General features: G+C 28.5%; 2 long non-coding RNA genes across 2 annotated transcripts; one reads left to right on the top strand and one right to left on the bottom strand.

Annotated features, from left to right (window-relative positions):
• Positions 1 to 437: 437 nt before the first annotated feature.
• Positions 438 to 26146, bottom strand: LOC149033557 (uncharacterized). Its single transcript, XR_016178017.1, has 4 exons — positions 23484 to 26146; positions 21728 to 22825; positions 19372 to 19592; positions 438 to 763 (listed from the first exon to the last, which is right to left on the bottom strand). It is a non-coding gene; the product is annotated as an uncharacterized LOC149033557 (long non-coding RNA).
• Positions 17792 to 21853, top strand: LOC149033558 (uncharacterized). Its single transcript, XR_016178016.1, has 4 exons — positions 17792 to 18093; positions 20080 to 20180; positions 20252 to 20360; positions 21712 to 21853. It is a non-coding gene; the product is annotated as an uncharacterized LOC149033558 (long non-coding RNA).

Below are 26146 nucleotides of genomic sequence, written 5' to 3'. Positions count from 1 at the left end.
ACAATTCTTTTATTAATAACTTTTCTAGAAATTTAATATTATAATTCTAAATATATAATATAATACATATATATAATATTTAATAATATATATATATTAATTATATAATAGTTAATATATATTTAATATTTAATATAATAATTCCAGTATATATATATTATAATAATAATCCTAATTAATACCTAGATAATACCTAATAAATTAATCTAATAAACAGTAATAAATTATTTAATAAATTTATTTATTTAAAAATTATTTAAAATTATTATTCATTATTAATTTATAATAAATAAATGAATATCTAATTATAATAATTAGAAATTTCACATTGAACTATAATATAACTCAATTATTTGTTTAATTATATAATGATTTAATATTTAAAATAAATAAATTTATTACCTTTGGGTTATTAATCTGAAATATAAGGATGACGATGAAGGATTATATGCTGGATCTATTTAAAGATAAAGAAAAAAGAACATTCTGGCGTTATCCTGATGTCAGCCTCTTAGAGATGTACCTTTTTTATTTCTTTTTTTCTTCTTTTCTTTTTATTTATTTTTTTTTCTTTTTTTTTTTTTATTATCTTTTTCTTTTCTCTTTGTTCACCAGCAGTAGCGGATACCACCTGCCGTTCTAGTGCCACCGTACGCATGCTCCACTTTTATGGATAACTGTACTTACTTACTTCTATCTCGCTCAAAGTTATCCCACGGAGAATTCAAGCTTCTTCTACCTGGTGTCAAGGAAGTTAGGTTTCCTAAGAGAAAACAGAGAAATCATAAACAATTAAATAAATAAAATATTCATGTTTTTAACAGGTTTTATATCAATCATTATAGTATTGGTATCAGTCAACCAATCATCAATCAATTCAATTCATTAAATTAATAATTGTATTTAGTTTAAAAAAATTTAATTGATATTCTAAATAATTGACGATTTATTTCAAATTTTTTTATTAATCATTATAAATTGTAATTTAATTATTTTAATTATCAGACAACGAATACGGTTTTGTCATGTAAATGTGTTTCATTATAGATTTAATTATTATTATTATTATTATCATAATTATCATTAAAATGGGACTTAATTATATTTCTGAATACAACAGTCAGCCAGCTGAAACAATTTTTATAAAGTAAAGTAAAAAAAAAAGAAAAAATAAAAAATAAAAATTATATTATACATCTGACAATCTGACAAATAATCCTCATCATGCAAAAAATGTGTCATACAATGTATAATATTTTATTATAAAAATGATATATTTAATTTCTATGGGATACGGGTAAGAAAAGTATGTTTTAGTTGTTCGATACGCACGAGTTCACCTGCCCACTAAACGGGGCAGGTAAAAAAAGGTAAAACCTATAAATGCCATGCAATGTTCCAATAAAATTCGTTCGATGTATTCTACTTTTAAAAACGTGAACTTCTCATATACATATACAAAGATAAATATGAAACACACATACACACTTATTACACCAAATAGAATAATGAAACACGAAGAACGGGGGAAAAAATTCCCTAGAACTACTCCTGTGACAATATTCACTGCTATAAAGTCTTACAAGACGTCGAGTGGTTGGTAAAATAAAAAATGAAAGAAAGAAAAAGGTAAAAAGATGAAGAAGAATAAAAAAAAGCGGGCCCATAATGGACACAATGGTCGATAGGTCCCCGCCTATATGAGCCCTTCGGGTGAAAGGCACCCTTGGGATATTCAACGATGTAAACCCTCGAAAAAGATTATGTCGAGTGGATGTTTATTATTTCTTTACTTCGATGCTTTCCAAAAGAAGTGGAGGGGGTTAGGTTGAGGTACGTGGGGTACGTGAGACTTATGGAATGTTACCATAATTTTCCCTTATTTCCCCTTCTTTATTTTCGGCTTTTTTCTTTTTTTTTTTTACTTTAAGTCAAAATTTTGGTTACTTTTATTTGTTTGTTTGTTTGTTTTGTGTATGTGTGCATAAAAAAGTTTTCATTCCTGTTTTCATGGGAATAATATATGAGAAAAATTTCGTAGAGATTACATTTTTATTCAAACCTTGTGTATGGATATTTTTTTTTATAATATTTAAAGTTTTGATTATGGATTTTATGAATTTTCTTTTTTTTTTTTATTTACCACCCTCCTAGTCATGGTTTCATTTACTTCTGTCACCTTGTTTCATGTAATTTGACTTTCTACCTTTTTTTTTAATGGGACAATTTTGAGAGAAAGGGGTTGAAAATAATTGTTAAATATTAAAATATATTATTTGTTAGTTAATATTAATATTCAATTGATTTGTGTGTGAATACTAACAAGTCACTCGGTGTGCAAACGGTGTGCATACGGAAGATTTCAATAAAGCTGGACGATCAGGTCTGACTAGTTCGTCAGTATCTTCTTCGTTCAACGTTCTATCGCATTATGCGAAGGATGTGCATGGAGAATTTTCTCTCTCTCTCTCTTTCTCTCTCTCTCTTATAGTTATATTCCTTCGATGACTATGCTAGCAACAACGTTAGAACGTATGGAACTTCCTGGTTGAAGATTCAATTCAAAAACATTGGAATATAATATTTTGCAATATTAAAATACCAATAATTAAACGTCAAATGTTATCACATAAATTTTTCAAATTTAATTTTTTATATACACAACCTAATGTAAACAAAAAAAAAAATATATATATATATATATACAAGTATGTGTATAAAGAAGATGGAAAGTGTGTGGGTGCACGAATTAGAAGAAGAATAATAAGTTAAAAAAAAAAAAAAAGAAAGAAGAAAAGAATAGGAAAAAAAAACAAAATGAAAGAGAAGAAGATGAGGTATGATGGAGTGGGGTTATAGGATGGGGTGAGGTGGGGTGATGGTAGGGGGAGAATTATTATCGTGTAAGGGTCAGGAAGAACGAGCTCGGCCTCGTAAGACGGCTGACGATATCGAATAAACAAACGAACCGAGTGGGAGGCGGAGGAAGTGGCGGATATTAAGGTCTTCGTGACGGAACTTGGCTCGTATTATAGCGAGTCGAGTGAGGAGGTCTTCTCGTCTGGTCGAACTAATTCTATTACTCTCTTCTTACCCCCCTTCTACCCCCATTTCCCCTTCCCATTTACCCTTCCACGGTCCCACAATCTATTTCTTTCTCTATCTCTCTCTCTCTCTCTCTCTCTCTCTGACTGTTTCTTTTGCCTTTTTTTTCTCTTTTTCTTCACTAGTCTTCTTTTTTCTATTTTTTTTTTTTGCTTTATTCTTACGAATGACTTTTTGTCGTAGAAACATAAATGAAAAAAAAAAAAAAAAAAGAACAGAATAGTTGAAAGAATCTTAAAATAGAATACAAGTATTTTTCTTATAATTTGTTCTCATTTAGTTTAGTTTTAATTTTGTTAAACAATTGTTAAGAAATTCTAATAATTTTTGTCCAGTATTTGTTTTAGAGTACAAGTTTTAGACACTTGTTGTTATTTTTGGTAGTCACGTGTGCTAATTGTCATTTATGTTTGTTATTTTGTTAAAGTAGGTTAAGGTTCATGTGCACTTGACATTTTTATTTTATTTTATTTTATTTTTTAGATAACAGGAATAATTACCAACGATATGATATGTTTCTGTGTGTGTGTGTGTGTGTGTATTTTGGATGATTATTGTTGTGTAATAAATAAAATAGAAAAATATTTTTTTGTAATAATGCAATACATATTAAAATAAGTAAACTAAAGTATTAAATATTAAATTAATTCATTATAAATAATATAAATTATAATATTAATAATATTAATTTAATAATATATATTAAAAATAATAATATTAATTATTATTATTATTATTATTAATAAATTAATTAGAAACATTGTTCACACTTTGACATAATTAATTACATCATAAATATTTTTTTTTAATTAACAAATACACAAACCTTTAATTTTCTCCAAACAACAAATCTACTTGCACCATTTTTAAAATAAACAGTTCATATATACATATATATATTTATATACTTAAGATAAGATAAAAAGGTAATGTGCATTTACGTGTTAAAAAAATGTGGAAGATAAACAATGATTAAGTTTTTATTTGAAATGATTTGTTTCTGGGGTAATTTTGTAAACCATGAAATCCGATGTGGGTTAAATGCTAATTGCTTAAAGTCGAGCAACTCTGAAACATACACGTATATATACATGTACACATACAAAAACATAGAGAAGACGTATATAAATGCATATACATGGTGTATCTTCCAAGTTGCACGATCTACAAACACGATAAGACCAATTACACGAAATCCATGCGTTCCTGGGGTACTCTTAAGATGGCGGGGGTGGATTCTCCCTGCTTGTGATCATCAATCCTTTCCCCAATCTACCAACGTGTTTACACGTTCAACAATTTCTAATTATTTTATAGACAATATTATTTTTTAATTAAATCGACAATCATTTTAAACTAATACTGTAAAAAATATTTGAAATATCATCATTAATTAATATTTTAAATATTAATTAATTACCTGCAACCCAATACTAAAACAACTTCAAATATTATTGCTGTTATTCTAAAAAAAAAAAAAAAGAAAATATCAAATTTCAAAATATAATCAAATAAACTGACGCATAATTTCAAACAAAGCAATTTATTTTAAAGTTAAATAAAAATTATTCAATTTCGTGAATTAGAAACTGTTAAAAATAAAAGAACTTTTTTTTATTCGAGAGTGAGAGTGATGGTAAGATTGAAAAGAGAGTAGTAGGGTGGAAAGAAAGGGAATGAAGGGTGAAAGAGAGAAAAGTTACGCGAAGGCTCGTGAGGTGGTCAAGTTGTGGAAAGGGTGGAAGAGGGTGGATCGGTAGGGTGAGAGAGGGAGGGAGGGAGGGAGGGCTGCCAATTTGCGATTCCACGCAGCAAGAAGGGCGTGGCGGTCGTTGCACAAGGGGTGGCTCGCTCGTTTGTGCGACATTGTCGAACAGAGCCCTTCCTAACTCCCTCACCCTAGTCGTCATATACTCTTCTTCCAACGTAATCCTCGAACGATTCTCTCTTACGTCGTTGGATGATGGTTAACGAATGTCGAGAGAGAAAAAGATACTTTGATAACAGATATCTCATCTAATTTTATCTCATCTAATCTAACTTTAACTTTTTTCAATTTGTTTTCATTTACAATTCACTAATTGTGTGTATGCGTGTATCAATGTACGAAATCTGGTCATTGGATAATTTGTCCAAAGGTGGGAAGTATTTAAAATTATTATATGTAACTAAAATGTAACTTTTAAAATGTGACTAAACAAGTTTTGTATCACTTTTAGATTATGTCAGGATTTTGTCAAGGTTTTGTCAGGGTTTTGTTTGGTCAGGATTTTTTTCAAGTAACCCTGATACTACTTTGAACATTGAATAGTTTGCTCAGGGCTTGGGGGTATTAAAAATTATTATAATTATATTATTATTGTTATTATACATCGTTAATTCATTTTAAATGTAGCTTTACAAGTCTTGTATCACTTTTAGATTAGGTTAGGATTTTGTCACGGTTACTTCAGGATATTTTTGGTCAGGATCTTTTTTTTAGGCAACTCTATCTTTACTTTGATAAAATCTAGCACAAGTTTTTTAGGTTATGAACGTTTAGTTAATTTATTTTACTTATTTCTGCTCAAAAATACTTTTCTTCTTAAACTCATTGTTTTTTTTTAAATTCAATAAACTGAAATATGAATTCTAATTTGACTAAAAATTAAAATCGTATTACTAGATTTACTATAACATTTTTCTATGTAAAATTTAACGATCTTAAATCACACATCAACTCAATATTGAAAAACATATTAGATTAAATTCCATTCCAGGTGGTCCAAATTTAGGACTACACAACGAACCAAGGTTAGAAAGGAAAAGTATGACAAACTCCGCCCAATGGATCGTTTATCTCATAAGGGTTGTTGTTACCATGCCACACGTGACATAAGGCTTAGCAGTAGTTAACCTAACTTTTTATCTTTATTACTTATTCATTTGTTTTATTCAATAAACAAATGTACTTGAATACTAGTCTTTGTAAACGTTTAACAAATAAAAGAAAGAGTCCAACTTAAGGTTAAATGTTTCTAAATTTTGTCTTTGAGGTTAGAATAGAATCTTCAAAGTGTATTGGGGTTGGTGGGGGGATTAGTTTTATCTTAAATTCTTTACAATCTTTTTTTCGATCTTTAGATATTCTAAGATTAAACGAAAAGATTGATTTTTCACTTTAGCTTCTTTTGTCAAGTTGAAATCCTTTCGTTAAATAAATAGATTTGCGAAAGATGAATATAGGCTCATACCTGGTTTCTTATATTGTTCGACAATAATCTTCTAAACCAACATGAGAGGTCTTCTCCTCCCAGTTGCAGGACGGTGGTCGCGCGACTAACATTTTGTATCATCTTGATCATAGGTAGTCCCACTTGAGTTGGCTAGTTTTTAAAAGTAATGATGGTTACACTAATCTGACAGGATCTGAGAAGATGAACCTAACCGTTACTTTAGATGTTTATCTTTTTCCTTACATCTTTCAAAAACTTTTATTCTTTTTCAAATTCCTACAAGATCTATTCTCGTTCTTCTATTTTTTTCTCTTTTCTTTTAGGAAATATGCTTTTCTTTTCTTTCTTTTTTTTTTTTTTTCTAACCGATTAAATTTACAGGGTGGTCCTAAGACGGTTCGTGTAACAATTTTTTTTTTTTTTTTTTTTACAATTTTCAATCGAAATATGAAAACTGATCTAAGACGTGAATATTACGAATTAATTATTTTTGAAACGAAGACAAATAATTGTTTCAAATAAATTTGTTTAATTGACTTGAATTAAATTATTTTGTAAAGAAATTTAAAAGATATTAAGATTACATTTTTTTTTTTAATATCTTTTAAATTTCCTTATAAAATAATTTGAAACTTTCGACTACCTAACCTCCAAAAAATGACATTTAAGCTGTTGCTCCATCTGTTAATAATAAATCAAATACATCATGGGAACGAAATTTTTTAATAGTTAGTTTTTCATAATCTTATTGTTTTCCTAAAATATTTTTTCTTTTTCGAATAAAAGTTGTAGGCGTGACGACTCTAGGATAAAGGGATGGGGGAATGAAAGTAGGTGGGTGGGTTGCATTTTTTTGGCATTTGTCCTGTAGAATATTTTATAAATTAATGTCAACGCGATATTCGATGAATATCCGGTTACACCGGAAGTCATCGAATACAATACAGCACGCGTTCGACTTGCGATGTTGGAAGGGTCGTAAAAAGAAAGAAGAAGGTTCAAATGTAAAAAGAGAAAGAGAGAGAAAGAGAGAGAGAGAGAGTCAAAACTAACAGTCTGGCAGGATGGAAGGAAAAGAAAAAGAGAGAAGAGAAAAGAAGTAAAAAAATAAAAGAAAATAAAAAACTAAACTGAACGTACGAACATACTGAACGAAAGCTCGTAGATCGTAGAACCCTAAGTGAAATTCCTCCCACATTGTAAAGTACCCTCCCTCCTGTTCTCTCTCATTCTCTCGTTCGGTTACTGCACACCGGTCGGTCGGTTACTGCTTTTTTAAAGAACGATTTTTTTACCCTCCTTTCTCGATACCCGATTGTGTCCGAGACACCGGGGGCGTGAACTGTCGTTGCCGACACTGGCCTCAAGGCATTTTTCACATTTGGCAATCGCGACCGTTGAGCTGTAACGACGATACCTTCACCTGGTAAGTTTTAATCCAACATCTTACCTTCTACATACATACACACATACATACACACACACATATATATATATCGGTATGTTTTATATTTACATTAACCCTTGTCGTTTAATTTCATTTGAAATTATGCGATTATCATATTTATATTTATTATATTTAAATATTACAAATATTTTTTATATTAATAATAAATATTAATAATATATTCTATATTAATAATAAAATATTATTAATAAATTCTATTTTTATTTATTTTATTTTATTTATTTTATTCTATATTAATTATTATATATATATATATATATATAATTATCAATATTTTTGTTATAAAATTAAGGGAAATAAAATAAATTATTAATATACACTTTGAATTATATTACTTATTAAATTAATTAAATTAAATTTATACAAAATTAATATAAAAATATATTATATAAGTAATAAATAAAGTTGATCTAAAAATAAATAATAAGATCGTGTTTAAGACGATAAATTCTCGTAAATACTAAAGTTGCATGCCATCCATCATATAAATAACTAAACGAAAATATCTCGTCGATAAATTCCTCTGTCATCAAATAAATTCTTAATAAAGGTAAAATTCAATCATAAATATTTCTAGATACCAGTTCTAGAAATGATGAAAAAATGATAACACGATTACGTATTTAAACACATATGTATATATATATATATATATATATATGTATGTTAATATAATATAATATTATATACTTATATATATATGTATACTTTTATATGAAGTACGTATGCTTACTTATGTGCAGTCGGATTACCGTTTCAACCTATCATCGCGTCCGATTTCAGGGTCCGACTGGCACGCGCCAACCCTTCTCACAGTACAGTGTTCGCCCTTAAGCCTTTATTACGTTTTATTTTACAACTACGTGCCCGGCCACACTTCCCCACCCAGCTACTTTCAAATTCATTCTATACGCGTAACGAGATTACGGTTAATGTTACGAAGTCACGATAACAATGCACTTTCAGTTCATCTGATAATAATCTTATGAGGTCCCATATATTTTATTTATATTTTTATCTACTGATGCACATTTAAATCTTTCTGAAAAAAAAAAAATACATATATAGATATGTATTCTCATGAGAGACTGTGATACATTTGTCAATATATTTTTGTCATTTATTGAATTTTAATTATTTTATTTGTATCGTATTAATTTTTAACAATTTATATAATATTATCGATATATTATAAATATTAATAATTAAATATAATAATTTAATATAATTTAAAATATATATTTTTATAATATTATATTTAAATATAATAATTAAAATAACTTATAATTTAATATATATATATACATTTATAATATTATTATATAATTAAATATAATAATTAAAAATAATTTATATAATTAAATATAATTTGATATATTTAATTTTATTATATATTTATATAAATTTATTATTATATAATTAAATATAAAATTTCATATATATATATATATATATATTTGTAATATTATACTTAAATATTATAATTAAAAATATCGAATATATATATATAATAATTTAAAAATTATTAAACGTAAATATAAACGATTCGGATATAATTAATGTTAATAAAAAAAAAAAAAAATACAACCGTTTTAGATAGCATGAGGTTAGAATCTTATCAAAGTACATTAAAATTGTTAATTAGTACATCCTCTTTCATAATTCGTAATATCCACCCACTCAAATTCTTTACCATGCTTAACAATATTTTACATGTTCTTTAAATACCACCAACTAATTCTCGAAAATAATAAAATGAAACTACGATTAAGAAATAGTTGATGGGTGGTTTTTTCTTTTTTTCTAATTAGTGTAAATTTATAAATTGTGACAAATGTAAATTGACACCTTGATTTACGTTTAAAGTAAGTTATTTTATACGGTAAATCTTAGGTTACAAGTAAATGTTAGCAAAAATAAGGTTCGTTCATTCCGTAATACGCTTAATGAGGGCTCGTTAATTAAGCTAATGAATCCCAGAATCCCATTGGTTTATATACCTGCTTCTCAACTATTCAAACTAACACAATCATCAACAACACACTCATATATACATATATATATATTGAATGCACAAAACAAACGAGTTGCTGTTGGGTGCTAGGTTGAAACGTCATCGTTCGCAGTGCATTCATCTTTGTTGCACCTTTCCACGATCTTGATCTGACTTTCACTATGCTTACGAACCTTATCTTCTACATTTTTTTTTTTATTACACCTTTTCTATCTCCTTCTTTTTTTTATTTTTTCTTCTTTTAATCATTGCAATTAAATATTAATATAATTTATATGTATATTTGTATTTTTTTGTATATATATATATAATAAATTATATATTATATATTTAATAAAATTAATAAATATAAATAATTTTAAATTAATATATGATATATAACACATTAATGATATTAATATTGTATATATATAATGTAATATAATAATAAATAAAAATATAAATATAATTATTACAATGGTGTATAAATGAATTATTATTTAGAAAAATGAATTTTTGTTAAAATTTAAAATTAAAAAATTAAAAAAAATTAAAATTAATTAAAATCAATTGTAAATAATTTAATTAATTAAATTAAAATTAAACAAGAATTAAAATAATTAAAAAACATTTTAAAATTAAAATTAAAAATGTTAAAAATGAAACAATTTAATTTTGTATAAATCTAATTCTCAATTCATTATTATAAATAATTTATTAAATATCATATATATCATTATATGACAAAATATTGTAATAAATCTAAATGATAAGGAAGTTCAACTTAAAGTGCATCTTTTTACAACATTTGTCAGACCTAATGATACGGTTCGTTTAATTAGAAATCATTTCAAGTGTGCACTTAATGTTTCTTTTTTTCTTCTTCTTCTTCTTCTTCTTCTTTTTTTTTTTTTTATTATTTTTCTTTTTTTCAGACTGTAAGTATCCTTTCTTGTCGCTCATATACGCTCTGGAAAAGATGCTTATTCGCTATCTTTTAGTTCAACCATATTTCCTCATTATGCGATTACCAAGAGTGGCGGTGTTTTACTCTGCAATTCTTCTTTTTATTTTTTTATTTCAACGAGTTTAAATATCTTAACCTTTTACTCAATTAATACTCGTACATTTGATTTTTATTTTAATGTAAGTTTATTTCTGTAGGGAATGTTTGATTCTTTATGACTTTCTTATCGAAACGATGCAGTGATCATCGCTTATCCTATAGCGTAAAAATTATTATGGGGTTTTTGGGATATTAAAACAATCTGATAACGTGTATGTTGAGAATTGAATGGGAGAAGAAAATATTTTTATGTTGAATATTTTGTTTAATGCAAAAATGTGACATACATGTTGTATCACATTGATATCACTTTTATTAAATAAAATTCTAAAATCAGAATAATAAATTATATTTTTTTTTTATTATTATTATATTTAGTAATATATTATATTATTATATAATTATATAATATAATATAATATAATAATAATAATATAATATTAATAATATATTATTTTATTAAATATATATTATTATATTATTATTATAATATATATATATATATATTAAAGGTTATTTTATTATTTTATTATTTTATTATTATATTATTATATTATTATTTTAATTAAAAGTTATTTTATTTTATTATTATATTATATTATTATATTATTATTATAATTAAATAGGTGCAATAATAATTATAGTATATATAATAATTATAATAGGTATATATAAATATATATGTTATAATAGCTGCAACAATAATTATACTATATATTATAATTATTATTATTGCACCTATTACAGTAAATTTAAACAATATGTTTTTAAATTATTATGTAATTTATATTATAATTTTTAAATTATTATGTAATTTATGATATTACTTTTAAATTAAATATTTGAAAACCCATGTTTTTATAACGTGATGAAACGTTCTAAAAAAATAAACCAAAACAAAAATAGAAACTGGGACAAATTAATTTTTTATAATTTTAAACAATACAATAATTAAATTTCAATTAATAATATTTAACTCTTTTAGAATATACCTTTGTATCTTCATTAGACAAAATTCTGACAAATATTTTGCAATATATGCATACATACAAAGAATACAAAAAAAAGAAAAAAGAAAGAAAGAAAGAAAACAATTTAACCCCTGTAAAATAAAATATAAAAAAAAATTTGATAAAAATTCCAATCTAAGTGGTAATTGTATACAATCATTGACTTGGTATGATTTCTAAAGGCTCAAGGTTTCAAAGATATCACGAGATTGTAAAATGATGTGTACGCGTGCGTGTTATAAATCGTGCAGATATGACAATAGCCAAAAGAAAATTACATCTTCGTGCACAAAGAAAGAGGAAGAAAGAAAGGAAGGAAGGAAGAAAGGAAAAAAGAAAAAGAGAGTGAGAGAGAGAAGATACCAGACGAAAAAAACAATTTAAACAACCTTGAAATATCTTTTCGAACGTGGAATCGTTATAAACGTGAGATTGAAGTGAAAGAATCCAAAAGAAGTTTTCAATCTTAAGTATTTCAAAAGACGATCCACATATACACACACACACATATATATATATATATATATATATATATATATACATATACATTTATACAAATTTACTCTTTCGTGTATAGTTAAATCGAATTATATTATCTTTTTCTCTTTCTTCCTTTAGTTTAACCGTTAAAAAGATATTTCGTGCTGGTAGCGTGCGTTCGTGCACATTTAAACGTGAATCGAAATAACAGAAAAGGAAAAGAATAAAAAAAAAGAAAAAAATATACCAAGAAATGAAATAAAAGAATAGAAGAAAAAACAAAGAAAGAGATAGAAAAGAAAATTATTATTATTATTACTATTATTATTATTATTATTAATATTATTATTATTATTATTACAGGATCTTAAAACTCATCTTTATTTTATTTAATTTCGAATCTGATTAAAACTTAACCTTATATAAAATATCAAGTTTGTTTTTTGTGTATTTTTTCTTTTTTTTTTTCTTTTTAATACATTCATTTTTCACATCTGTTAGCAACTATGTTATTTTATACATAAGTAGCATTTATTTGTATTACAAGATACCTCAGAATCGTAAAACGTAGTTGAAAGAGAATACCAGTAACTGGATTGGTAATTAAGATGTATATTAGATGATAACACATCTATGATGTCAATGTAGAAAAACAACAAGAACAACAACGTGTTAAGGAAAACCAATAGGTTTTTTTTTATTTTTAATCTCGTTTCTCTAACATAAGTTTGTATCTATCAGTTTGCTTTTTTTTATTAGTTTTTTCTTTTTTATTTTTTTTTTGTATTCTTGATATAGGTTAGCGTTGTCATCTCGATTTAAATTTATGTATTCGTTACAAAGTTTTACTTCTTCTTGTTGTTATTAATAAAGTTTAGACATAGTTTATCATAGAAGTAGAAGAATAATAAATTAGAACAATGTAGAATGAGGAAGAAGATGAAGAATAAGAAGAAGATCTTTTTAAAGTAACGGGTTATTACGCGATCACCCTGTATTATCGCGTGGTGTGACCGCCAATTGCGTGGGCTCGTGTCTTTACAGGCCGCTTCCGACCTTCGTAACAATTATTTGCAATTAAAGTAGTCGCGGTAAAGGCCGTACGCTTGTTACTTCTTTAATTTTATCTTTTTTTTTCTTTCTTCTTTTTTTTAACGCAAATCTTCGATTTCATCGATATCCATCCAATTAAGTCCAAATTCTTACCAAATATTTAATACTGTATTTGTAATTTCATTTTTAATCATTTTTCCTTTTTTTCTTTGGTTATTATTGAGATTTTAGAATTATTTTTATTTATTTTTTTTGTTTTTGTTAGTTTGTTATTGCAAATTGTTTGTATTTGTAATTAAATTGGGATTCAGTGATTTATTATTTAAATTATATAGGATTAAGGTTATGTTCAATTTAATTGTGAGTAAAATATGAGTTTTGTTCTGTTATTGAAAATATTATTTTTTAGTTTTATATATTTAAATAATATTTATTTTTTTTATAGTATAATTACTGAAAATTGAGAGATAATTTCAATTGGATATATAGTTAAACAAATTACTTATTTTTCGTATATAGTCATTTAGTTAATTCATTAAAACATAATTGAACATCCTAATCTAAAATAACTCTCACTAAAAATTCACTTTCATTTAAAATCTAAATCACAATTCATATTATCAAAAATAATTAAACAAAATTTATCAAACCATAAATAACAAAATAAAACAAAAAATAAACCCTTATAACACTAATCAAAAGTATTGCAAAATTTCAACAAGATTTAACCAACAATTCACATTCATTTAAAATCTCAATCATAATTTATGCAATACTATTAAACATAATTAAACAAAATTTATGAAATCCTAAATAACAAAAACAAACTAACTAAATCAAAAATAAATCCTTAAAACAATTATCAAAAGTCTTACAAAATTTCAACAAAATTTAATCAACAATTTACATTCATTTAAAATTTCAATCACAATTCATACAACATTATTAAACATAATTAAATAAAATCTATAAAACCATAAATAACAAAATAAAACAAAATCTAAAATAAATCCTTATAAGATTTATCAAAAGTCTTACAAAATTTCAAACAAAATTTAACCAACAATTCACATTCATACATACCACGAACATAATTCATTCCACGAATCCATTAGATCAGACAACTTCTTACGAGGACAGTATGAAAAGAAGAAAGGAAGAGTGAGAGTAAGAAAATTAGAAAAAGAAAGATAGAAATGCATCTGCCTGTCCCAGATTCCGCGGATCCTTGTAGCCTCTACGTCATCAACGTTGCATTATTGTCAAGGACAGTGTATACTGTAAGATATCACAGCTCGTGCACCCTGTAGAGAGGATCACTCTGCTTGTCTCGTTTTGGTTAAAAGGAAAAAAGAAAAGAGAGAGAGAAAAAAAATATACATCACTGCAGGGTTTCTTACGAAGACCACACTCTTTGGTATGTATACATGTTGAACGAAGGTATAAATCCCTTTTGAACGGGAGCCAGTAAACATCGACCATTGAGAAGGGTATCCACCCCTCCTAGCTAATCCATCCCTGGACACGTTTAACACGATCATGTCGAAAATCGGATTTAATCTATTGTGTTATTCTCAATGGAATGACACCGATCTTTCTATCTTCCTCATTTCATCTTTTTTCGCAACCCTAAATTGTTTATACTTTCATACTTTTTCTAACACTTTAAGCATTTTTCTTTTTCAAATGTACAAATATTTTCTCAAATATGTTTTGTTATTTGATGATGTTTCAACGAATTAATTGGTACGAGATTTGTGGTTAAAGTTACAAGTAGTTTGAATTATTGTTTAGGTTATAAATTTTATTTTTTTGAGAATCAATCATCGTTAGAAAAATCTTTGATTCAGAAGTTTATTATTTTTCGTGTTAAAATCTTTACAAATTTATTTTTAAAATATTATAATCTAATAATATTGTTATTATCATCTAATAAATGAATTGGTTATCTTATACAAACCATAACCTAAATTTTACATTTCATTTTAATTTAAAATATTTATTTGGTATTATTAAAAAATTACTATAAAAAAGAAGATAATAATACGCGAATCATTAGTTCATATAACCCAAAAATAAAATCTAATTCCCTGACAAAAATATCCATTAGCCAGCATAACCTAAATTTTACATTCCATTTTAGGTACACTCGATAAAAGTTTATTTGAATAGTTATAATACATTTTAAAAATTTCAACAAAAAAAAGAGACAAGATTAAAAGAGTAAGAACAAAGCTACGATTGTTTTAACATTTTACCTGATGATAATATTAAAAAAAAAAAAAAAAAATGAAAATAATACTTGAATCATTAGTTCATATATAACCAAGACATAAAGTGTATTCCCTGACAAACAGATCCGCCGTTGTTTAATACCGGATACATAGTTGTATCTATGTATCTAAAAGTAGTAGTTCCAATACAATACTTACATTGAGTCATTTGAGTGTAGTGGAACGTCCAAGGAAGTACTGTTAGAGGAGATACTAAAGAATAAGAGAGTGCACTTTCGAAAATCTCCTGACTAGTCTCTTCCCTGTCATGAAAATACCTTGTGGATGGTGAGTACGAGTGGATAGGAGAATAAGAAGGGAAAGAAAAGGGAACAATAAAAAGTGATAGAAACCGAATGAGAGAAAAAGAGAAAGAGTATACGAGTAACTCGTAAAAGGAAAACGGAATCGAGGGTGAGTCGGAGCGTAGCCATTTTGTCTGTTTAGTTCCACACGGAGACACCCGATGTATGGAAGCTGCCGTGCGTATAATCGCTAATGTTCAAACCCCCTTATCCATCCTAAGGGTGGTAGGAACAGTGCTTGTAGTAGTAGTAGTGGCGGTAACATCAGGACAAAGGTGAGCCATTCGCTAATCTCATAGGTAGAGCTTCTTTTTCTACTCTTCATTTTTATTTTTACATTTTTTTCCTTCCCCCTTTTTTTTTCTTTTCTCCTTGTCCTCGTCCTCGAGGATTTTCTTTAAAACGTCATCGAATGTCATCGTCAAAAATCATTTCTAGGTTATTTTTCTTTCTTTTCTTTTCTTTTTTAAAGTTATAGGTTAGGTTTCGTTTGCATCCAAAATTCGATGTCATTCCTATTGCTCTACTTCATTTTATTTTCATATATCCTTCATATTATTATATCCCATAAGTTTTCCCTTCCCTCATGGAAAATATTTTTTCTTCATAAAACATTTCTATGAAAATCTTTTCGGTTCGTTTCGTGTCATTGATTATTTTTTTCGCTTCGATACATATTTTTCTACTTTCATTCGCACGAATTGGTCTATTTTAATAAACAGGATGTTCCTACAGGGATTAACGAAATGAACATTCTTTCGGTAAGGATTTGTAAAGGATCCCAAACCTCCCCCTCCTATCCCTGTTATTCCCCCAAACTAACCTCAAAGGATACCATTCGGTTGCTGTTTTCGTGGTCGGGTAAATCTTGATCTATTTTCATTGTTTCTGTTCGTGTCACATCGGTTTATCCCAAATCATAAAGATATGTGAAAGCATAATAAAATACAGTTTTGTTGCAAGAGAAAGGGGCGAGGGGTAGGGGGAGGGTACATTCACAAATTCGGATACATTAATCTTTTCTTTTTTGTGTGTTTTGACATTGACATTGCTACCGAATTCATTTGTTGTTTGTTCCTCAAAATCTGTCAGAATCTTTTTATTTTTTAGGACCTAACCTATAAGAAGAAAAAAAAAAAGAAACTAGAGAAGAAAGTATTTTTTAAAGTAACCCAATAGGACATGACGAATATGAAAATAAAAGAAGGATTTTCATTGGTTTGTACTAAACGATGAGGTTACAATTCGTTTCTATGAGAATTGACATACGTCTTATTCTTTGATACGAGTGTGTTGTGTCGACACATCCAGATGATAACTATCTCGTCTTCTGTTTCGAAAAGGACCGAAGACGAAGAGTCCCTCGGTCGATCCGTTTAGCCATCAGAGAAGAGTAGTAGGTACTCGTCTCTGGTCGCCGTCGGTCTCTGATTGTCCTTTATTGGGTTAAATTGAACTTCCTTCTCGTGATACGCGGCTCGCATCAACTCACTCGCTCTGAGTAGTTGCTTAGGCTCTTAAAACATCTGTATAGGTACGGGGTGGTCTTAAAGTATTTAACATTTATATCACATCGATCTATTTTTATTTCTTAAAAAAAAAAAAATAATAAGAAGAAATAAAAGCAAATCGTAGTTATTTAAAATACAAATACTAACAATTTTTTTCATCAATTTAAATTGTAATCTATAACGAATTGTTTTAGTTCTTATAATTGGTAAGAATTAATTCGTTAGATGTAAATCCTAAATTTTGGTAAATATTAATTTGGTAAATTTCATTGAAGATATATACTATAATTTGAAATTTATTTATTTTTTAATTTATAACCAATTGCATTTAATTTTAATTGTCATCGATACAATAAACTTTTTATATTTGAATTAATATTTAATGTTTCTTTTCTTCTGATTATATTTACTTAATTTGCAAGGTACGTGTAAGGTTAAATTAGGTTAGGATCGATTAATAGGATAACGCGTGAGAATTAGGATAGTGATTTATTGACACCCCGTAGATATTACAACGGGCAGAGAGTCATACGAGCTTAAGAGTTAAGAGTTTGGGCTTTGCGCTGCGCAACAATTCGCGAGGGGGCGAACCAAGAGTGAGGAATTCAGAGCGGGTAAATACGGTGGGCGGCTTAGCCTTATCTACGTGTGGAGAACGCGATCCAAGCGACCTGTGAACTGCACATAATCGCGTCAAAACCAACGCTTGCTATAGTTACTCTCTTCTTCATTCTCGTCTTCATTAAAGTATATCCAAAACTTTCCAAACGCGTTCAAATTCATTCCAAACAAAATTCCAACAAACAGAAACAAACCATTCTCGAATTTCATTAACCAAATAATATTCGATGCATAATTGTTTCAAGGCCTTGTGTGAATTAGCTAATAGATAAGTATAGGTTATGTTTTAATTTCTTTTTTGTAAATAACACATAAAATCAAATATCTAATAGATAATTATAGGTTATGTTTCTTTTTCTTCTCTAAAAATAATATATATTATCAAAAATATAATTAATTTATTAATTAACACAATAAATCAAATTACTGTAACCCAATAGTCAAATATTTTGACCAATAATAGTACGTATGACAAATTAGGTTAGCTGTAAAAGTACACACGGATGTTAATTGATGAAAAACAGAATTTTTTCAGGATAATTCGTATCGAATTCGATTGGATGTTATGGAGTATCGGTTGAGAATCTCTGCTTGAGGGAATCGTACTGATAAGAATGAATTATGCAGATGAATGTTGCGGCGATGTCGCCGATGTATCAAACCGACTCAACTAGCTCATTCTCCTTCGTTATCTATTCATTGACGAGGCCGACATGCGCGACGTGATTGTGGACCAGAAATCCGGACTGTTCCCATGTTCCACTTATGGCATTTGGTCCAATCGCACGCGTCTGACTTTAGACGATGTCTGATAAGTTAGTAGTATAGGGCTTCATGCTTATTCTGCACTTCCTCATGACTTAGGAAGTTCAAATACTTTCAGAAACGTTCAGGAAGTATATTCATACTGATATTATCAGTTACATTTCATTTCCACTGACCAGTTAGTTGACTTCTATTTTGTTCATTGCAATGCATCAATTGATATAATAATTTAAAATTATAAACAATGTTATTCGTTGATTTGAAACTAAACAATTAATGGAATGCATTTGTTAAAGTATTGTTTTGATACAAATAACTGTCCTAGTTTATCAGGTTGCTAGATATTTGAGTATCATATGATCAATAAAAATTGCAATTAAGATTAGATAGAAATAATAAGTAGAATAATTAGTTAAGTAAAAGTGACAATATAAATATATAACATTTGTAAAACAAATTCTATAATATTAGATAAATCTAAAAGATAAAAATCAGTGGAAGTTTACATGAACGGTGTGTAGCAGTGCCGGTGGGCTGAGCTTAATGATGCCGCATCCGGGAGTCTTCAGGACATTGTACCTCGCAAAAAAGGACCTTATAACACGTTCACAGCTGGACCCGCATTCTACGTTCCCTCAGCAGTTCTCTTGCTTGCTTGCTTGCTTGCTTACTTGTGCTCGTCAGTTCTCACTTCGACTGAAAGAAGCTGATCCATTAACGACTACCTCTGTGAACATTAATAATCCAACAGGTTTGCTTATAAAAGAGAAACCCAGAAAGATTTTCAAAATGTCACTCTAAACCTTTCAAAAATCAAACTCGTCTATCCATATGACGTAATGAAATCATTTCCGACTTCCTGAATTGAAATATTCGCACGGATACATGCTTTATGAGAATAGGAAATGGTGTTATTTAAAAAAAAAAAAATAATAAAAAGTATCAAAGTCATCAGGATGAGATCCCGTTTTCTATATATGTGTGTATATGTGTGTATATATAAATGTCGACAGTTGGCGAACGGTTGGTCTCGTCTTTAGAATTCCTTAATTCCTTTCGTAATCATTTCATACTTCACACACGTATATATATGCATCCTAGATCGTTAATTATAAAACAGGTACTACTACTAAACATAATACATTGGAACTTAAAAGTCAATTTATTTTCTAACCATGATCTTATACAATGGAATACGTTATACTATTTTTCAGGGCTGGATTTAGAATTCGGGGGTTTCGATTTCAAATAAAAAAAAAGTAATCATAATAATAAGAAGAAAAAGAATAATAATCGTATTATTGGACGCCCTGCTGTGAGTTGTTCCTAACCTAGTACCTTTTCGTCATTCATACGCAGATACCTGTTACTGTTTTCTTCCCTCAGAAAAGAGGAAGAACCTAACGAAACGAACAGAAGTAAACGAATGAACAGAAGAAGAAGAAGAAGAAGGAAGAGAATAGAGCGTACAATCACGATGAGTGGCGGCCCTGAGGTGCGAGCTAAGAGTGGAAAGGCTCCCGGGCTGCCAACCTAATAAAGCAATTTGTCACGGTTGTCGTCCGAATGCCAGCCATACATTAACACACAATCTTCCCTCTTTCTCTCTCTCTTGGACAGAATCGAGCATCTTCTTTCTCTTTCACACTTTCAAACTCGCCATTGGATCATATTCTTCTTCTATTTCTTTTTCTTCTTATTCCTTTTAGTTTTATTTTTACCTTCTCTTTCCTCGTGTCACCACCACTACCACCACCACCACCACCACTGACTTTCATTCTCTCAAAAGCCCGATCGCAACGAGACGGCAATTCTTTCGTAACTAAAGAATAAATCATCATCGAAATGCTTCTGGAAATATAGTTCCCAACTTCTTATAGATCTTAGTCTATGGGGTATCAGCTAATTACTTACTAATTTCATTCTCCATGAGTTTATTCTTGGATTTTAAATTGCTATTTCATCTTAATCTTCTTCTTCTTCTTCTTCTTGTTATTATTATTATTATTAGTATTATTATTCTTTTTTTTGTATTTTTATTTTTTGGTACTAGTCTCGACTAGTCATCATTTGGACAACTTACAAGACGTACTTAATCATCGTTAACATATATTTCATTTATAATATATCTATACGTATTTCATAATAATTTTATTTATTACGGTTGCTTTTTGATTTATCGAATCGTTTTAAAGGAGGATGGGTGGTTTCTCTTGTTGTTTTTTTTTTTTGCCAAACGTTCCGGTTAATAAACCTAAAGTATTTTTATTTATTTTGTTTCACACTATGAAAGTTCGATGATCTTGAGAAAAAATAAAAGAAGTAGTAGAAAAACTTTAAACATTTCTTGAATATAATGTGATTATAATTTGTTGAAAATTTTTATTTCGGAAAATTTATTACTTTAAAACATAATTTTAACTTATGGTACTTGAATGTAATCTTATAAGTTAATTAAACTCTGTGTCAATGTAAAAATTGAACGATATAAAAATAAAAAGAAGAATTTTAAAAATACTTATCATGCAAAGTTGCATAAAAAGAAAATTTTAAGATTATGGGAACTTGCTTGAACTTAACAAGAAGAATCCTATAAATATATTTATCACACAAAGTTGCATTAGTATAAAATTTTGAGGTTATATGAATGTTATATAATAAAAATGTAAATAAATAAAACACGAATGAACTTAATAAGAAGAAATCTATGCAATTGCATAAGTACAAAATTTTGAGATCATAAGAATGTTTAATAGTGCAGGTTAGGATGAATAAAAACGTAGAAATGATTTTTCTAAATTCTATGCCGAGTCAGCAATAATCTTTTATCTCTGTTTCTCTTGAAGAAGAACTATTACGTACTTTTTGCACGGACGACCCTGAAAGAAGAAGAAGAAGCAGAAGAAGAAGAAGAGGAAGAAGAAGAAGAAGAAGAAGAAGAAACCGAATGGTGGTAGGATGAACGCGTCCTGTGGACTTCCTCGAGTACACGGTGCCGCTGTAAAAGCAACTGAGGTTTCTGCTGGTTCTTGCTACCGGTGAGAGGCAGCACTCAGAAGGTGCGGGACATCCATGATTGATGGATCCTCGCTCCGAGTGGTCCCCGACGAACCAGATGGGACTGTCTTTCTCTTTCTTTCACCTAACGTTCGTATTTCTGCTTCTCAACTTCGTTCGTTCATTCGTTCTTTCTTTCTTTCTTTCTTTCTTTCTACTACTACTACTACTACTACTACTACTACTACTTCTTCTTCTTCCTCCTTTCCTACTTATTCTTATTTTTATTCTTATTTTTACTTTTCTTTCTTCCGACAAGGCGAGCGACTTTCTAATCAAGAATTATTGGTCACACTTGGCTCCTGTTCATCCAACAAAAGCGCCACAATAACAAATTTATCTTAGATTTTACATTAATTTCTATGTCATTTTATACAAATTTTAATAATTCATCTGCCCGAGATTAAACAAAAAAACTACCATTATTTTTTTACTACATTCCCTACATTTATAACAAATAATATTTGTCAATACAAAAATTCCAACAAATATTTAAAAGCACATTGAACAATCCCAACGTATAACAATAAAAACTACGAATAAAATTATCAAACCTAAATTAACAATAAAAAAAAAAGAAGTGTTAAATAGTATGAAAGGAATAGCAATTTGTTGTACGATGTATTAGAGTATAGTGGTCAATATATATTTACTATGAGAGTTTAAGAGACCAATACAGAGGGCCCTGAGTTTGGTAAAGTTGGCTGAGATCCATAGTCACGTCTAAGTATTTCGAGTTCAAGGCCATCGTCTCTGATGGAGAGTCGCATGTCCAAGGAAGGAACGACGATGTATCGGCGTTCGGCCACATGGTGAATTAAGGGTCAGCCCATTACCGATTTGACCTCGGATGACCCGGCAGTGTATACGGAGCTGCTTGCGTGCCGCTTGATTCAATTAACCCTACGACACACAAACACGCACGCATACACGCGGTTATATACCATTCTTATATATGATAAACGTCAGTGCACGTGTGCGATTCGTTTGAAAGCTCAGACCGATCTCAAATTAATCGTTTCAGATCTTATTTATTTTTCTTATTATTCTCTACCCTAACCTAACCTTCATTCATTCATTCGATATTCCGTGAAATTCGATTAAACTCTAGTTGCCGAAGTAAGAACCTTCTTCATTTATAAATCACGAAGCTTCACTTAATTAACATGTTACACATATATTTACACGTTATTCTCGTGCCTAACAAGGTGCGGTAAGGTCTTAACTACGATTAAGAAACCCTTTTCGTTAATTATCTTACCTGAAATATGCTAGAACCACATATTATCTAACTCATTCGTTCTAACCTCACTTTTTATTTGTTTTATTTATGATTGATTCGTTTTCTACTTCTTTCTCATATTTCTTATTTTTATTTTCATCAATTTAATATAAAGATTGAATTTTAATTAATAAATAATTAATAAATTTTGTTTATTATTCCATAAATATTTTTCAAGATTTATTTTTCGATTTGAATGAGAATTGTATAAGAGAGACGATGAAACAACAACCCTTTGGTTAAAAAAAGAAAAAGAAAAGGATTTGAATCTCGTAGTACCTTTAAACTACTTTTGACAGTATCGTGTTTCTCCCTCGTTCATATTCGTACGTTCCCTCTCTTCGAGCCGAGATTAACGCACTACAAGTGGACCTCTCGACTTCTATCGCATCAACGCATTTGATAAGAGGAGGCGAGGTTACCGGGTGACCAGTCAACAGATGCGGCCAATTGCTCGTACTAATGTCATTCCGTCCGTTTGAAAGTTAACTCGAGATGTTATATACTAAACAACATCTATATGTTCGTGACCGTAAACATCTAACTATTATTTGTATGACCAAGATGTTACTTATCTCTAAACAAAAATCAATTTGCACTTACTCAACAAAATAACCTTAAAATTAAAATGAACATTAAATTCAAAATGTTCAAACATTTTATCATTCTATTGAATTAGAAAATAATTTGAAATCATGTTTCTAGTCAGATTTCATTTGAAATTAATTTATTTTACGATTATTATTTTTTTTAAATGAAACACAAAATTCTCTTTGAAGTTTCAAATGTAACAATTTTCTCTCATAGATGTCGTTGAGTAAGGTACTCGTTATAATGTCGCAAGTCGTCTGTTTTTATTCGCCAAGCCCCATCGCGAAACTCAACTACGCAACTTCGAGTCTTTCGCTAATCATTCGACTATATATATATATATATATATACCTATTTATGAATACTTTCATTCGTCAAACGTATACACACACATATATAGAATATAAGAACGTATGAAATTATCCTTTTTTTTAATTTTCTTTTTTTGAGCTTACTCGTCTAAGCAACGTTACGAGAGTAATTAGAATTTTTTCGAGTTTTTTACGAGGATAAAAGAAGCTCGGTGTGTTGAGTATGCACCATATATGCCAAACTACTATCGTGAATTCACTGGAATATTTACTAGAGATATTTTTGTCTCTAATTTTTAGGATACAGTTCTAAGTGGAACCATTTTTTGTTTTTTTTTTTTTTTTTTATTTTTCGGCTAAGTGTACAATTTTTGTCAATGAGCTTCATAATCGTATTCTTATTCATTCAGAACATCATTCATAACAATTATTATTACTATTTATATGATTTTTAGGGAATTGGAAATTTTAGAAGATTTTTTTTTTTTTTTTTTATATTAGTCTATGATTCCACTTCGGAATGATCACTTGGAAAACTATAGTAGTACGTACGTTAGTGGTTTAGAATGTGAATTGGTATCACGATTTCTTCACGTGTACGACCCTGATGCAAATTCGATCTGATATTCGTGTCTGTGTTTTCTCTGAAAAACGTTTATGTATATATAACCTAGACACAGAGTATTTCCAATGTATTTCAACCATACTATCGCGTGACTTTCCTTTATTTTACCCTCTGGATATGCCATTCTTCCGCGATTACGACAATAAAATTAATCTATCGTATCGCGGAAGGAATCGCGATCGAGTAAGGTTCTTCTTATCGACGAAATGGCTACCGTTTCAATCCTATACTATAACACCGTGTTTTAAAATATAACATCTTTATAATCACAAAACAATTTTATATACATTTATTCATCTTAATAACAATTTTTATAACACTGATTTAAAACAATTCCGTTTGTACGTTTTTATCAAATATTATTCTAATGAAAACAAATCTTTAAATTTGGCGTTAATCGATGCATCAATTGGCAAGTAGATGGCGTGTTTTATTTAGGGATATGTCTAGTGATTAATAATTGTATGCTAGTACTTTCTAGTGTCATAGGAACAGAAAAATTCCCCGTTGATATACGACGATGTTTTACATTCATAAAAATCATTTATACAAAGTTTCATAGATTTCAACAACCATAATGACTTATGTATAGTCTACAAAAGTATTCTAACACAAATAAATATTATTATAAAATTGATTAGTATATTTTAACTTGAATATTATGATGTTTAAATTTTGAAAATGAATGAATGAGACGAAACAAACTCGTGTAGGCGTTTGTTCGAAATGAATTTTCTTTTTCATTTATTTCTTTTTTTATCTTTCTTATTGTCTAGGAACCATATCACCCGATTAAATCTTTCGAATCGAACAACGTGCGAAACTATTGAAGTTTATTTCCCATCATCATCAGTCGCGTTTTCACGCTCGTGTAAGCACCGATCGCGGATCGTATGTGAAGCTTGAACTACGTTAGAAGAGCTGTGATCCTCTCCACTCGACACGTTCAACAGGCCACATTAAATCACCCTCGTCTTACGTTGCGTTAGGGTCACGAAAGAAAGAGAGAGAAAGAGAGACTACGCAACAAAGTGTAAGTACTTGATTTTCAGTCGTTCGACTCTTTACCATTCGAGTTTAATTGAATTTATGTCCGACACGAGAGTTATCTGAATAAGGGTGTTGCTGACTCTTTAACGTTTAACTTAACTTAACGTTATCATTAATTTATTTCATATCTTTAAAGTTACTTACATTTTATTCATATCTATTATACAATTCAAAACTATTAATATTTTATATTTAAAAATAATTCAACTTTGGAAATTATTAAAAATTGCATCTAGGTTATGTTGAAGTTTCTAAATTGATGAACTTTTATTTTTTACAATTTATAAAGTATTATTAATATATAAATAATAAATAATAGTATACGTAATAATATAATACGTAAATAATATTATATACAATACAAA

The sequence above is a fragment of the Polistes dominula genome, unplaced genomic scaffold (assembly GCF_049000335.1).
Source record: "Polistes dominula isolate Pdom_NZ unplaced genomic scaffold, Pdom_raw_medaka contig_32, whole genome shotgun sequence".
NCBI lineage: Eukaryota > Metazoa > Arthropoda > Insecta > Hymenoptera > Vespidae > Polistes > Polistes dominula.
The sequence above is the reverse complement of the archived record's forward strand: the minus strand, read 5'-3'. Positions and strand labels throughout refer to the sequence as shown.